Source organism: Lissotriton vulgaris, chromosome 8 (genome assembly GCF_964263255.1).
Source record: "Lissotriton vulgaris chromosome 8, aLisVul1.2, whole genome shotgun sequence".
NCBI lineage: Eukaryota > Metazoa > Chordata > Amphibia > Caudata > Salamandridae > Lissotriton > Lissotriton vulgaris.
The window spans coordinates 1,465,033,783-1,465,048,972 of NC_141696.1; positions in this window are offsets into that span (position 1 = coordinate 1,465,033,783).

Here is a 15,190-nt window from a genome sequence, read left to right on the forward strand (position 1 = left end):
GCTCCTCCCTCCTAGCTCCACCCCAACCACTAGACTACCACATACAATCCTACATCTCCCCCCTTCTTAACAAAATGAACTTAGTTTCCACATTGTTTGTAAGTCTTCCATCCACCACACGGGTTGACGAACAGCTTGTTCTTCAAGCATCAGTAGTGTCGAATCCTTGGTGGTCCTGACTTTGATCAGTCTTTCCGGTGTCTTGGCCACGATGTCCTTAACCGCGGGAATGCACTTTTGAGAATGCAACCCATTGCATGTAGGCTGCTTATTATTCGGTTCCGCAGTTGTCGTGGTTCTTTCTTGTTGTGTGACTGCTGCTGGCTCAGCTCGGCAGTGACCGTCTGCCTTCCTTGGTGACTCTTGGTCTATTGCCGATTGATCTCCTTCGGGAGCGGACGATGGGCTGGTCTTCTTCTGAGCTCCCACCTGTGGTGTTGTTTCTCTTTGTCTTGTCAGGTTGGGAACCGCACTGTTCTTCTGTTCACCATCGGTCAGGTTGGGAACAGCACTGTTCTTCTGTTCACCGTCAGGCATGCCAGACATTAGCGTGTTATCTGACATGGGTGTCCTGTCTTGATTCTTGGACTCATGTGCTGCCTCTGTTTGTTTCTTCCCTTCCCACTCGTGTTTGAGGCTGGCGAGACCCTTGACCACCCGGTCATGTGTCTGTTTGTCTCTCATTCGGTGGCAGTTCATCTCTGTCACCACGTTCAGTCCTCCCCGCGGGGTGACGGGATAATCCTTTACCACTTGGTAGATATTGTCCCATCTCTTTGTTCTCCTTCCGTCAGTTCTTTGAGTCAACCTCTCTGACCCCATCAGGGGTGACGGTATATTATTCATGTCTTGATGTGGCGATGACGGACGTGACTTGTTGTCCTTTGGTTCTGTTGTGCGTCCGGGTGATTGATGCCATGGCCGTGGTCGGGACCATGATTTTGTTGATCCGAACGATCGGACAGACATGTCTTCCGACTCGGAGGAGTCGGTTGCCGATTTCCTTTGAGAACGTTCTTTTGAGGGCGTCGTGACTGATACGTTTATTGAGTTGGTATGCTGGGATGACATGCTCCTGGGGTCAGAGCTATCTACGGAGCATTTCCTTGGGTATGTCTCTTTTTGTGTTTTCTGTGTTGTTGCGGTGGAGGGATCGTTTACTTCATTAGTTTGGTCTCGGAGCATTTGGTCTTTACCCTTTTCACGGGACATCAATTGTCCCTTCTCCGCTTTCTCGTTGACACAACTGTCTGGAGTGCACATGCCCCTCCCTTTTCGGTGTCTGAGTGGCTTGCCACTCCTCATGTGGTTGGTTTCTTCTTCTCGCTTGTTGTTTGTGTTAACGTCCGTGCCATTGGGGTGATTTGTCTCACCACTTGATGCTTCCTCGGACTCATCTGTAGACTTTGGTGCATAGCGGGAGGATGGCCGGGGTTGTTTGTGTGCTGGTTTCCGGCATTGACGGGATAGGTCCCATCTTCCGTAGTTCGTCTTTCTTGCCTTCTTGTTGAGCAATCTGCCATCTTGTCCATGGGTGTGATCTGTCCCACTTGACACTTCATCTGTTTCATAATCATTCTCATCATCGGTTGACTGACTCCTTGAGGTTGAGTAACTCCGTGAGGTTGTATCAGTATCATCATCTGTTGACTGACTCCTTGAGGTTGAGTAGCTCCATGAGGTTGTATCAGTACCGCTTTCGCAGTCCTGATTCATCCTGGTCTTTTGTGATGGTGACTTGGAGTGTTCCATGACGCTCTGTCTCTTGTTACGTCTTTCGCAGTCCTGATTCATCCTGGTCTTTTGTGATGGTGACTTGGAGTGTTCCATGACGCTCTGTCTCTTGTTTCGTCTTGACTCTGATTCACCCTCCCTCTTTTCAGCTTTGTTTGTTTCCTGGGCCTCACCCCTAGGCATATGGGGTGTCTCTTTCCAGACATCCATGTGTCTTGCATTCGAGTGCACGTCTTTCGAGAAGTCTTTTGCTTTTACTCGCACTCCAGCCTCGGCCCCTCTGATGATTCTCTTTAGCGACCATTGCTCCTGAAGAATCTTGCGCTTCGTGTCTGCGCTTGAACAGCCTTCGATTATTCGGAGCCGAACTGCTTCTTCATTAGTAAATGTGTTGAAGTGGCAGCAGGGTACCAGACTTAGTAACCGAGTAATGAACCTCGGCAGTGGTTCTCCTGGTTCCTGCCGCGCTGTATTGAAAGCGATGCGAGCATGATCCACTTCCACCAGTGCATGGAAATGGGCACGTAGCTTCACTTGGAGTCTTCCATAGCTCTCTGTGTCCCTTTTGGGAAATGATCTGATTAGGCGACGGCCCTCATGACCGACTAGCTGGAGGAGTAGCGTCAAACATTTTCCATCCCTGTGTTCACCGATTGCATCAAGAAAATCGTCTAGGGAATCCAGCCACCGGTTCCATTCGGGACCCAAGTTCTGACCGTCAGTCTGTGACACTGGGGGTGGTACTTCAATCCAAGGACTGGGCCGGTGGGTTGCTTTTACCGCCGCCATGAGGGAGGTGTGTTTTATCTGCTATCGTCGTAGAATTGTTCGCTTTGTTTCCCGTCTTGTCTGCTGACTTTCTTCGGCCAGGATTCCGTGTCTAGCCGTCTCCTTTGATTTCGGGCAGGTTCGCCACTCCTGGGTGACTACTGTATTCTGTCCGCCTTTAGCACGACTGTTTCAGGAGGCCTTACTGAGTTGGGCTTGGATTTCCCTGATTTCGGAAATGGCCACCACTCAGCTGGTCCACACATGACACTTGGCTCAGCACCTTCCCGCTTTTATTGGGGTGGCCTGCTAACTGCAGGTGATTTGGGGTTCTCCTTACCGTTGATCATCTATCTTTGCGTGGCGCTGGAGGGTTGCGTCGGTATTTGCTTTTGTTCGGTATGTTCCAGATCTGGAGTTGCTTGGTGCATTTAAGATGTGCACTCGCCTGTGTTTGCTGACTTCGGGACTTGTATTTATCCGTGTTTGGTATGTTCAGGTCTGTATTGGCTCGTGCTCGTGGCGTTCTGGGTTTGCATTTGCTTACTTTAGTACCATTCAATATTCGGGCCAGCTTATGCTTGTTTGCATCAAGGCTTGCTTTTGCTCATGTCTGTTTGTGCTGGAAGCATGTGCTTGCTTGTGCTGGCTCTCAGTGTGTCTCTTGCACTTGCCAGTGCTTGTTGTGTTTACGGTTGTCTTTATTTGTATCTTGCGTTAATTGATGCTCGTTTTGTCATTGGTCTCGCATTCACCTTTGCGTGTCCTAATGCAACTCTTGCATTTACTTGTGCTTGTTTGCCTTTGTTATTGCTTTTGCCAATGCTTGCTCACTTGTATCTGTCACTGCGCATTCATTGACATAGTCCGTCACTTGCCAGTGTTCATTCAATATAGTCATTCCATTTGCCAATGCTTGTTGATCTGCGTGTAGCAATGCTTGTGTCTCTTTGCATGGATCAATGCTTGTTTATGTGTTTTGCCTCTTGCCTCAGCCTGTGCTTGTTTTCCTTTACACTTGCCAAAGGTTGTTTGCTGTCTTTAGTGCATTTCCAGTGCTTCATTGATGTTTCAGGCTCTTTGCCTGACTTCAAAATGGCCGCCTCTATTTTGCACAGGGAGGTCGTCCCAGAAATCGCCTGACTTAAAGATGGCCGCCGCTAGGGAAGTCTCGTGTCTTACAGGGTTTCATTCAGGCTCTCATTCTCCACTTGGCACTCACCGGCAGCCAGCCTCTTCATGCAGCTCGCCCTCCGCACCTCTTCAGACGCTCCTCAGACACTGGAGCAATCAGACGCGATCCAGGCGAGCTCCCTGTTTACCGCGCGTCAGGTAGGCGATGTCTCACGCATCGGGGGTGAGCTTTTCTTCCGTTTTGGCGCGAACAGCGCTCGGTCAGCACCGCTTGGCAGGCGGTCTCCGTGGGGCGCCGTCCTCCACGCGAGGGCACTTTCTCTTCTCTCTTGGGGTCTGGCAGAGTCAGGGTAGGCTCCTGGCTTCTGCTCCTGCAGCGCTGGCTGGACACCGCGCTCTCTTGCGCAAGTCGCGTTTTAGCGCGAAGGGGTCACTTCTGCCTCGGGCGTTGCGACGCTTGGTGCCTCGGCTCCCTCTTGAGTCCCTCCCAACTGCTGGGGGGGGGACAGGGTCACCTGCTATTGGCCTCACGTGGCAGGTCGCAATTTCGTCCTTCTGGTCAGCGTCGCCTGCTCCTCGAGGCACGCTGGGGACAGGGCTCTCTCGTGAGGGTCTGTGGGGTTCAAGCACATCCCATCCTCGTCGCCAGCTGTAGCATCCTGCTACAATAAACACAGACACTATGGTGTGTTACTACGGGAGCTTTATTCTCACACCACTACTCTCGTCCCTGTCCCTACTCTGACTGCCCGGTTCCTGTTCCCTGGCTCCTCCCGTTCCTGCTCCTCCCTCCTAGCTCCACCCCAACCACTAGACTACCACATACAATCCTACAAGGGGGGTCTAGGTTATATCTAGCCTGTATTTCTTTAAAAGTTAAGGGGTACCCTGAGTCGAACAGTTGGTATGGGAAAAAGATGCCTCTATCAATCCAGGTTTCCTTGTGTAGTGAATTTCCTTTGTATAGAATTTTATGGTTTTCCAAAAGGGACTCGAGATTGGATCCTTGAATGCTGGTGTCTAATTGTTTATCCACTTTCAGCAATGCAGATCTTGTGTTTTTTTAAAGTTTAGAAAGCTTTATTGAATATGATAAGCGGGGTAAAACATAATTACAGAAACATATGGCATTAAAAAGAAGAAGAAAAATATAAAAATAAACATATATGCAATTCAATCCCAAACAGGGATATAGAAACTATACCAAGGAAAAAAGCTTTTTAAGGTATTTTGTTTTGTGAGAAAGAGGGGAAGGAGAGAGAGAGAGAGAGAGAGAGAAAGAAAGAAAGAAAGCGGAACGGGGAGAAGAAGAGCAACATGAAATACAGATTCAATAATGAATATTCCATAAACAAGTAAAAGTGAAATGTTAATTAATAATAACAATGGAATATTGAAAAGGAAAAGAAGGGAAAATTCAAGGAACATGTCTAGAAAGAAAATCAGTTAAAGGTAACCATAACAAGTCCTTTTTAATTAATAGAGGTATTGTGGTGGCAAAGGCACAGTCAAGCTTATGATGATGACATAACAGGTTCCATCAGGCACTGTACGAAATTTTTTAAGTATCCTTTCAGTTAGTTGTGATGATCAAAAGGAAATGGCTATATTCCAATTCCAAAAATTCTTTATTTCAGCCATACAGGCCATAAAAGATGCAGTAAAATGCAATACATACATTTAAAATACAGTATTTGATACATATAAAAACTCTATACTGGACCAGCGGGGGATAGAGGGTGCAAGGCAGTACCAGTTCCGGGGGACATTTTCTTCCTAATTATCCACGCTGCCATTAAGAATTTTGAAACAGCAAACACAATGTGGCCCAGAGTACTGGTTTTCATGACCCTGTAAGCCTGTAAGTACTTCCTGAAGCCCAGGTTCCGACAAAGCGGTGCTATCCAGTGCTTCCTGGGTCTATGATAAGCATGGCATACAAACATTATATGTAGGTCATCTTCATCATGGGCATTACAGCAAGGGCAGAGTTTGTCACCCCCTATTGACCATTTGCAGGTAAATGATTTAGTGGGGAGTGTACCGAACCTCCATTGCACAAACAATTTCCTCGCCAGGACAGGGAAGATAAAATCCATAAAAGGTTCGAAAACATAAGAATTTTTGGATTCCATAAAACGTGCCGTCAGGGTGCCACTATTATAAGCATTTTCCATATGAGACAAGTTCTTATTCTTATACATCTGGGCCAGGGTTTTACGGGTAATCCTTTGACAGCCTTGGGCTGGATCATCCCATAAGTCTGGCAAGTTCAAACTGAGCAATTCCGTCTTAATAAAAGCCAGCCAGGGAATTTTGTTGTTACCATTCAGGCTCATTACATGAATAAGGTCCTGTCTGTAATGGTGCAGTTCATCAGTAGTCCATATCCGGTGCCAGAACTTCAGGGGTTTGGACAGAAGATCTTCAGCAATGGAGGGAAGACCCAAATCTAGTCTTAGGGGCAGGAGTGGCGTGCCTTTCGGGAGACCAAGTAGGCGTCTTAAGAAACTGTTTTCCACTCCTGCCAAAGCCTTCCCTGCTTTGTGTCCCCATAACTCGCTACCATACATGGCTGCTGCCTTGGCTTGGGACCTATATGTTTCCAGGGCCGGGCTTACAGGCTTAAAGGTGGACTTATTAGCCACCTTCAGCATTGCACCCGATAGCTGGGACAGTTTTACCCTGGATCTAGCTATCTGGCAGTCCCATGAGAGGTTTTCCTGGAGTGTTACCCCCAGATAAATGAAGGTCGAGACCCTCTCAAGACTAACTTCTCCCAGTGTGGATTGGGTCTGGTTTTGGTGGGGGGATTGAAGATCATGAACTTGGTCTTTTCTGTGTTCACCTCCAGCCCGTGTTGGCGACAGAAAAGACCAAAACCGTTCACGATCCTCTGAATCCCCATGGGGGATTTGGAAAGCAGGAGGGTATCGTCAGCAAACATTATTGTCGGGACCCTCCTGCCTGCCAGGAGCGGGGCATCATTGTCCTTGACGTTATCAAGATGTAATATAACGCTATTGATGAAAAGACAGAACAGGGTCGGTGCCAGGACACAGCCCTGTCTGACTCCTCGAAGGACTGGAAATCTGGACGAAAGCTTGCCATCCCTCCCGCACCTCACTTGTGCATAGTTGTTCTCATGCAACCTGATGATAATGCTGACTAGCTGAGGGGGTACTCCTAGCTTTTCCAGAACCTCCCATAATTTCCTTCGAGGGACTAGATCGAAGGCTGACCTCAGATCCACGAAGACCATGTACAGTCTTCCCCCCTCTAACGTCACCGTCTTCCAATAGAGGAGGAGGAGGCGGAAGATCTGGTCCATGGTCGACGTGTTCTTTCTGAAGCCAGCCTGGAGGGGGCTCATGATGTCGTTGTCCTCCACCCAATCCAGCAGATGGTTTAGAATGAGGCGCGCAAAGAGCTTTTGGGGTACATCTATTAGGCTAATGGGCCTGTAGTTGGCCGGGAGCAGAGTGGACCCCTTATTGTGAATCGGTACAATCTCTGCCCCCAGCCAAGACCCGGGGATCGCCATACCTCCTAGGATGGCATTAAAAAGAATAAGGAGGTACGGACCCCAGATGTCCGGATGATGCCTAAAGAGATCCCTGGGTAGCTTATCCAGACCCGGCGCCTTCCCCAACGATAAGTGCTCCAGAGCAGCCTCTACCTCCCCTAGGGATAGTTCCAGGGCTGAGTCCTGAGAGCCTATGGGCACTAACAGGGCTCTACCTGAGCAAGTATTAGTGTCTTGATAGAGTGCCCCAAAGTGAGCCTCCCAAACCCCGGGGGCAATGTTGGGTTCAATTGCTTTCTTAAGTTCCCCCATCCCATTGTTTACCAGGGCCCAGAATTTCCTGGAGTCCCTGGCTTTTAGGGCATCATGAAGGTCCTGCCAGTGGTTCCAGTCCCACTCGGTCCTGGCGTTTGCCATCACTGATTTATACTCCTTCCTGAGGTCACGTACCTTGGCCTTATTTGACCCCTCCTTAATTGCGGCAATAAGCTCAGATTTGGCTGCCCTACAGGAGGAGGTGTACCAGGTGGGAACATGGGTCTTTTTCTTTCGGGTTGGCACCACCGGGTGAAATACCTCCGCCAGATCCCTCACTAATTCCTGGTGTATGCTACCCAGTTTCTCATTATATTCTGGGGTTCGTGGTTCATTTAAAAGCACATCCACCTCCATGAACCTTGGGAGTGCCAACCCATATAACTTATTAATGGCATCTTCTGAGCTCAGGAGCTTTCCCCACTTAACCCGACGACTATTTGTTGTAAGAAGCAACTCCCCCATGTCTTCTCCACCATTTTCTACGGGCAGGCCCACTAGGGGCAGGGGCTGCTGGATGTTTAAGCAGAGGGCATTGTGGTCACTATCTGACCTATTTATTACCCTAAAGTCGAGGACTTTTGACCAAATTGTAATATCTACCATGATGTAATCTAGCCTCGACTCATGGCCCCTTCTGTTGAAAGTACACAACGAGGTGCTGTCGGAAGGGGTACGGCCATTACAAGCCCTCAGTGCGAAGTTCAAGGTGAGGGATATGAGTTGTATTGCTAGAGGGGACCAGGCTTTAGGGTGGGGCGAGGACGAGGGTGGTACCCCCCAATAGTCATCCTCAGCAGTGAGGGCACCCTCCAGTAGGCCTTCCAAGGGTTCAAAGTGACAGTTGAAGCACTACCTTAAAGTCTCCTGGCAGTTGACCCAGGAAGGAGGACAAATCATTTAGGGTGGGTGATTCATTTGGCGCAGCAACTGGTTGCGAGTAGACATTGACAATGGCCCACGATGGTTTGGCAGGCCATGTGAGCAATACACAGTGGATGTCCTGCGAGGACGTATGCACCTGTTCCGCCTGGCACCCAGAGTGACTCGCTATCCAGATTGCCAAGCCTCCTGACGGCCTCCCCCTCCCACAACATTTAGCAGGGATTTCAAATATTTCGAACCCTCTCCTGATTTGGGGTTCCCTCGCCCATGTTTCCTGAAGAAGGAGGATATCGCTGGTACCTAATAGGTGATCCCACTCCGGTGTGCCTACCTTGTTTGCGATTCCTGCCACATTCCAGGAGAGAATTCTCAACCCTGGATCTTGTGGTAGTGCACCTTGACCTCCAGTAGGAGGTGGTGCAGTGACTGTGGGGGGATATGAGTCTGACGGAGCAGTGTTACAGACCGTGGTGATGGGTGGACCATCCACCTCCACCTCCATAGTCTGTAAACTGTGATCAGACCCAGTGTTAGGTGATGGCCCCTGCTGGCCCAGAGTATCATCCTGGGTAGCCGTTCGTTCTTTGACGGTTTCCTGTGGGCCACACTCAGTTACAGGGGCAGCACTCAATCCCACCCAACTTTGCGCCTCACCCACCAGCTTTCCAGGGCTGAGGAAAGTCTCCCCAGTTTGTGGTCAGTCAACTTGGTCTAGGCAGGAAAATCTATTGTAATGTGTGATATTGACCGGAACAGGTGGTAGGAAATGCTTTGGTCTATAACGTGAGCCGTCTACGGCAAAGCCTACTCTGGTCCACCCCTTCTCCCTCCCCACCTCCGTATTGCAAACATTTGGGTAGAAGTGTGAGAGGGGTACTAATTCAATGTTGGACTTATCAGGCCATACGAGCCAGTTGCAGATGTAGTTGGCGACATGTGGGCTTTTGAAACTAACAATAATGCAATCCCCTGCCCTGTTCTTTGGGGTATGGCCAATCCATGGGATCCTCCTGACCATCAGAACCTCACCTTTCAGATTTGGGGGTAGAGGCCTGTTAATACTGAGCCAACTTATGACCTTGTTGCGTAGAGAGTCCTGAGGCTCCCTTGTGTCACCAGTTAGCTCAGGTACTCCTGTTGTAATTGGCCCGGCCGCATTAGCGATTAGCTGAACCTACACGTTGTCCTCCTTAACTTGGCTATATATGAAAACGCCATTTTGAATGTTGCAGCGGCCATCTTAGATCATGAGCGGCCTCGTGGCTGGCGTGTCCTTTAGTCCGTTGTTCGTTCCGCTGACCACTCCTATCTGCCCAGCAACAGGCTATTTTTAGTACTGGTCAAGTCGCACATGCGCAGTTCTCACTGACCCGTAAACCTTCTGGAATGTGCACCAAACTGACCAGCGGAGTTGTGCCCCCTCCAATGAGCTGGCAGTATTCCAAAACATGACCATATATGTCCTTAAATGTGTCTTAACTTGTGCCGCCTATCTTTTATTGCCCCAAAACTGTATATAAACGGGGTCACACCGGTGTTCGGTGTGATACCTCTTGCATTACCGAAGGGTGCTGTTTGAGTGTACCACCACCCCATGGGGTCTTAATAAACTTGTTCTTTGCCTTCTACAGCTTCCGTGCCAACAGTTCTTGAGTGTAAGTGGGTTATCTCTGGAGTGTGTAGGCCTTGGGAACCCCGAATTACTTCAATTGGCGACCACGAAGGGACTCATCGGCGACTCGGATGCCCGAAGGAGAGGTCGTGACGAAGGCTTGGAAACTCGCCATGGACGCGCGCTGCCACGAGTGACCCGAGTCTTGGCTGCCACGGTGTTTTTTCCTTTCCTTCCGATCTGACCTTCCAGGTGGCGCCGGTCTCCGACTGAGTTTCCGAAGTGTCTGCATCGCTGAGAAAGTGCTGTTTGGCTGATTTGGCTTACAAGACCTTGGCAGTTGGAATCTGGACATTTGGGAATTTGGGTAAGCTTTGTGATCGGTAAGGTAGTCTTCGGACGCTTACCGAGGTCCTATGATTTGTGTTCGGTAAGGTAGTTTTCGGACGCTTACTGAAATTCTGTGATTTGTGATCGGTAAGGCAGTCCTTGGACGCTTGCCGAAGTCCTATGATCTACGTCTTTGATTTGAGTTAGCTAACATTGTGAATTCGTGATCTTTGAACTTATATGTGTAGTGCACTTCACATAGGCAGGCATGTAGAGATGTTTCTCTAACTTTGTTTTTTTTCCCCTGAGCGGCACACTTGTGTGAAGAACTGTAAGTGCCATTTTGTGTGGTGTCACGTTTTCGTGATACTTTTTGAACATGCCTGTTTTTAGCACACTTCGAGGAATGTGTTGTCTTGGAGAAGGTACCTCAATTAGATTAGCAGAAGCACAGCCGGCTCCCCCAGAGGGAACACCAAATAGGGACATGTATATAAAATTTGGCCTTCCCCCTATTATGTACAGTAAATTATGGCATAAGTACACCAAGGCCGATCCTGAATTGCAATGGCCTCTACACGGGTCGTTTGGTTTAAGTAAAATACAATTTGTAGAGCAATGTTTGTTTCAACGCAGGTCTAGACAAAATATGTTTGATTGTGTGCGAATGTGGGAGAAAGCGGCGCGTGAGCGAATGAAGCGTGAAGTTGCCTTGGCGGACAAAGAGCAGCGTAAGGCTGCTCGGGTTAAAGGCTTTACAGCTTGAGGAAAAGGAGGCTCTGGAGAAGAAAGAAAGGGAGGAACGGGAACGTAAATTGCAAACGACTGGTCAATTTCCTATTCGTCGACCACTTTATCCTGTCCTTAATAATGAAATTGATGATTTTTCTTTGTTAGAACGGTCACGGCCTCCGTATGTTTCGCCGACGGCTCCGGAAGAGGATTCAGGGGACGACGGACGGGATAAGTCGGACAAGAAGGGTATATCCGCTCTCAGGTTCACTGCGGAGAGGTCCGCTCACCTACGCAGTTGGGCTCGTAAAGTGAATAAGCGTAGTATTACTGAGGAGCAATTGTTAACAGAAAAGAAAGGGTGGTCGGATCTTGAATTGCTGTACTTTTTGTCTAGTCTGGCGGATGAAGTTGTAGGTGCATATCGTGACCTTTCTGGTACGTTTGAGCCCAAAGCATTGTCAGTGTATCGTGAAAATTTGACTAAAGGTGATTTTGATCTTTCAGATGTTGATGACCTGTTTGCGCAATTGATCAAGCTGCGGGATGAGACAACCCGATTGCGGGAGGAGCGGAAAAAGAGGCAAAAGGAGTCCGAAGTGGAGAATAATGGGCAGGCCAAAGAGTGTTCTCTCCGTGGTTCAGATAAGAGTTCTGCGTTGCATGTTATGCCTATGCGTGAAGCCGCACCTTTGTATGTTCCGCCAAAAGGGGAAGGTACGGATGATGATAAATTGTCGAAGGATGCGAAAGGGTATTTTTTGTATAATTGGGTATATACGCCGTGGAATAGAGCGGATGTTATGGCATTGAAAAATTCTTTACCTGATCTTCGGAAGAATCCGGCGGCATTTTATGAGGGGGTGGAGGGGGCTATATCATCTTGTGTGATGACTCTTGTGGATATAGATTTGTTTTTTGGGTTAATATTACCACCTGATATGTGGAGGCAGATTCGTAAAAATAATGACGAAACGATATTGGGGGGAACATGGAAGGAAATAAATGCTGCAGATTCAGATAGAGAACCAGCCTGTAAGCCTTGCCAGTTAATTCTAGATCTGCCGGCAGCTATCTTGAATAAATTAAAAACGCTTGTTCCCTCCAAAAAGATTGATTGGACTATGCTAACATCGTGCAAGCAGAAACCCGATGAAACGGTTTCAGATTTCTTCACACGTTTTGAGGAAGCTTTTCATGATTACAGTGGTCAATCTTTAACAGATGATACGGGTCGGCATTTGTTTGTAGATAAGTATGTAGCTAATCTCCTACCAGAGATTGCGAAGCGATTGAAGTCGAGTGAAAGTTCCTGGGCCACGGCGACCCCTGCGTCCTTGTTAACTATGGCTCAGTATTATGAGCGGCAGGAAGTGGAGGCTAAAGAAAGTGTAGAGAAAAAGGCGAAGGAATTGAAAACGAAGGTGATGTTGGCACAAGTTCGGGGAACACAGGGTAGAGGGAATGATAGAGGTAGACGAGGTGGAGGAAACGCATCGTATGGTCGTACGGATATTGCGGAGGATCAGTGTGCTTATTGTAAGGAGTTAGGGCATTGGGCCGAAGATTGTCCGGTACTTCGTGAACAGCGTAGTCAGCGTGGTCGAGGAAGTGGAAGGTCGAGAGGAGGTTATACGGGAGCGAGGAGCGGCGGAGGTGATCGTAGACAGGTTGAGGAGAGGGGCCGTGGCCAGGACGAACGAAATACGTTTGATAGACGGAATCAATATCAGATTTTGGAAGGGGAGAATGTGGAACACCAGGATTATGTGCATGCATAGGATTGCGTAGGATGGGGTAAGGAATCAGTTGAAGTGCCGGTAGATCAGCAAGGTCCATATGTAACAGCGGGTATTTTGGGTTCTACTGATCAATTTCTAGTCGACACAGGAGCTACTCGTAGCGCTCTGTCGAAAAACTTGGTTCCGAGGGCTCCCCTGTCTGGCGAAATGATTACGTGTGTAGGGTTTGATGGCACACCCTCCCCCAGCCCATTGTCCAAGCCCCTTGCACTATGCATTGACAAATATTTCAGTTTTGGCCAATTTTTGTTATCACCCCATACCCCAGACAATATCTTGGGCATTGATTTACTTAAATATTTTCGAGCGACAATACGTTGCGCTCCAGAGGGAGTGCGGGTTATCCTGAATGACAATTACCCTGACCCTGACAGATTTTATGCTATTTTAGACATTCCAGCTTTGGCCTCTCTACCGCATACGTTGTGGGCGACATCAGATACGGATGTGGGAGAGATGCGTATTCCACCGATCCACATTACTGTTAAGGAGGGGGCCCCTCTACCACGAGTACCACAGTATAAGATTTCGAGAGAAGGTGAAATTGCATTGACACACATTGTTCAGGATTTGATTTCTGCAGGGGTTGTGGAGGAGGTCCCTTATAATGTTTGTAACAGCCCTATTCTTCCGATTCTTAAGAGAGACACTGATGGCAAAATCTATCGATTTATTATCGATTTGCGAGAGATCAACAAAATTGTCATTCCCCAATACCCGGTGGTGTCTGATATTACGACCTTGCTTACCTTGGTTTCACCGACAGCCACCACCTTTAGTGTTATTGACTTAAAGAATGCGTTCTTTTCCATCCCTGTTCATTCTGATAGCAGATATCTGTTCGGTTTTACGCTCAATAATAAATCGTATAGATTTTGTCGTGTTCCCCAAGGATATACTGAAAGCCCTAGCATTTACAGTCAGGCTTTGAAAAGGCAGCTAGATTCCTTTAAATTACAGTCTGGCGTTGCGCTCATCCAGTACGTGGATGATCTTCTGCTTGCTGCTGACTCCTATGCACAATGTGAACAGAGTACACTTGCGTTGCTTTCCTTTTTAGCGCAACACAATCATAAGGTATCCAAGAAAAAGCTTCAATACTGTAGACCCCAGGTGACCTACCTCGGTCATCTGTTGTCTAAGGAGGGGCGTGCATTAACATCTGATCGAATTCAAGCAATTTTGGACACACCAGTCCCCCGCACGCAGAGAGATGTACGTGCCTTTATAGGGTTGACGTCCTTTTGTAGGCAATGGATCATGGGCTTTTCACATATCATAAAACCTTTGCTAGCATTACTGTCCAAAGCTACACCAATGCCTCTTGAGTGGACAGATGAATGTCAGAAAGCTTTTGAGCAGTTGAGGCAGGCCCTTTGTTCCGCACCCGTGTTAGGTACACCAGACTATACGAAACTTTTCACATTGTACGTGCACGAGAATGATGGGTGCGCGTTGTCGGTGTTAGTGCAATTGCACGGGGATAAGCAGAGACCATGTGCATACTTCTCTGCCATTTTGGATCCTGTAGCACGAGGGTTGCCTGGGTGTTTTCGAGCGGTAGCAGCAACAGCAGTAGCCATACGACAGAGTGAGGGCATAGTGTTATCACACAAATTGTTGGTGTTAGTTCCTCACGCAGTAGATGCCCTGTTAAACCAAACTAAGACCCAATATCTCACGAGTGCACGGCTAACAGGATACGAGCTGACACTCTTGGCGCCACATATTACATTGAAAAGATGCGCTACTTTGAACCCTGCCACTTTATTGCCCTATCCGGCCGAGGAGGGTCAGGAAGTAAAACATCACGACTGTGTTTTTCTGACCGAGGAACAGACAAAGGGTCGTGTCGATTTACAGGATGTGCCACTTCCAGATGTGGATGGGGAACTGTGGGTCGATGGGTCGTGCCTAAGGCTGCCAGATGGCACGACTTCCGCAGCATATGCGATCACGACACTTAAGACAGTGGTAGAAACTGCTAGGATACCACAAAAGTCGGCTCAGGCAGCAGAGCTGATAGCTTTAACAAGAGCCTGCGAATTGAGTGCCGGATTATGTGTGAACATATACACGGACAGCCGGTATGCCTTTGGAGTGGCCCACGACTTCGGGCTTCTTTGGAGAGAACGCGGGTTTCTGACATCACACGGAGAGCACATTATGCACGGAGAGCTAGTGCGTGATCTCCTAAATGCGTTGCTTGGCCCTAAGAAAGTAGCGATAGTAAAGTGCAGTGCCCATAAAAAGATTACGGATAAAGTGGGTCAAGGGAATGCCTTTGCAGACAGCATAGCAAGGCAAACGGCCATGTCCCGAACTAGCTCCCCCATGTACGTGGTACAATCA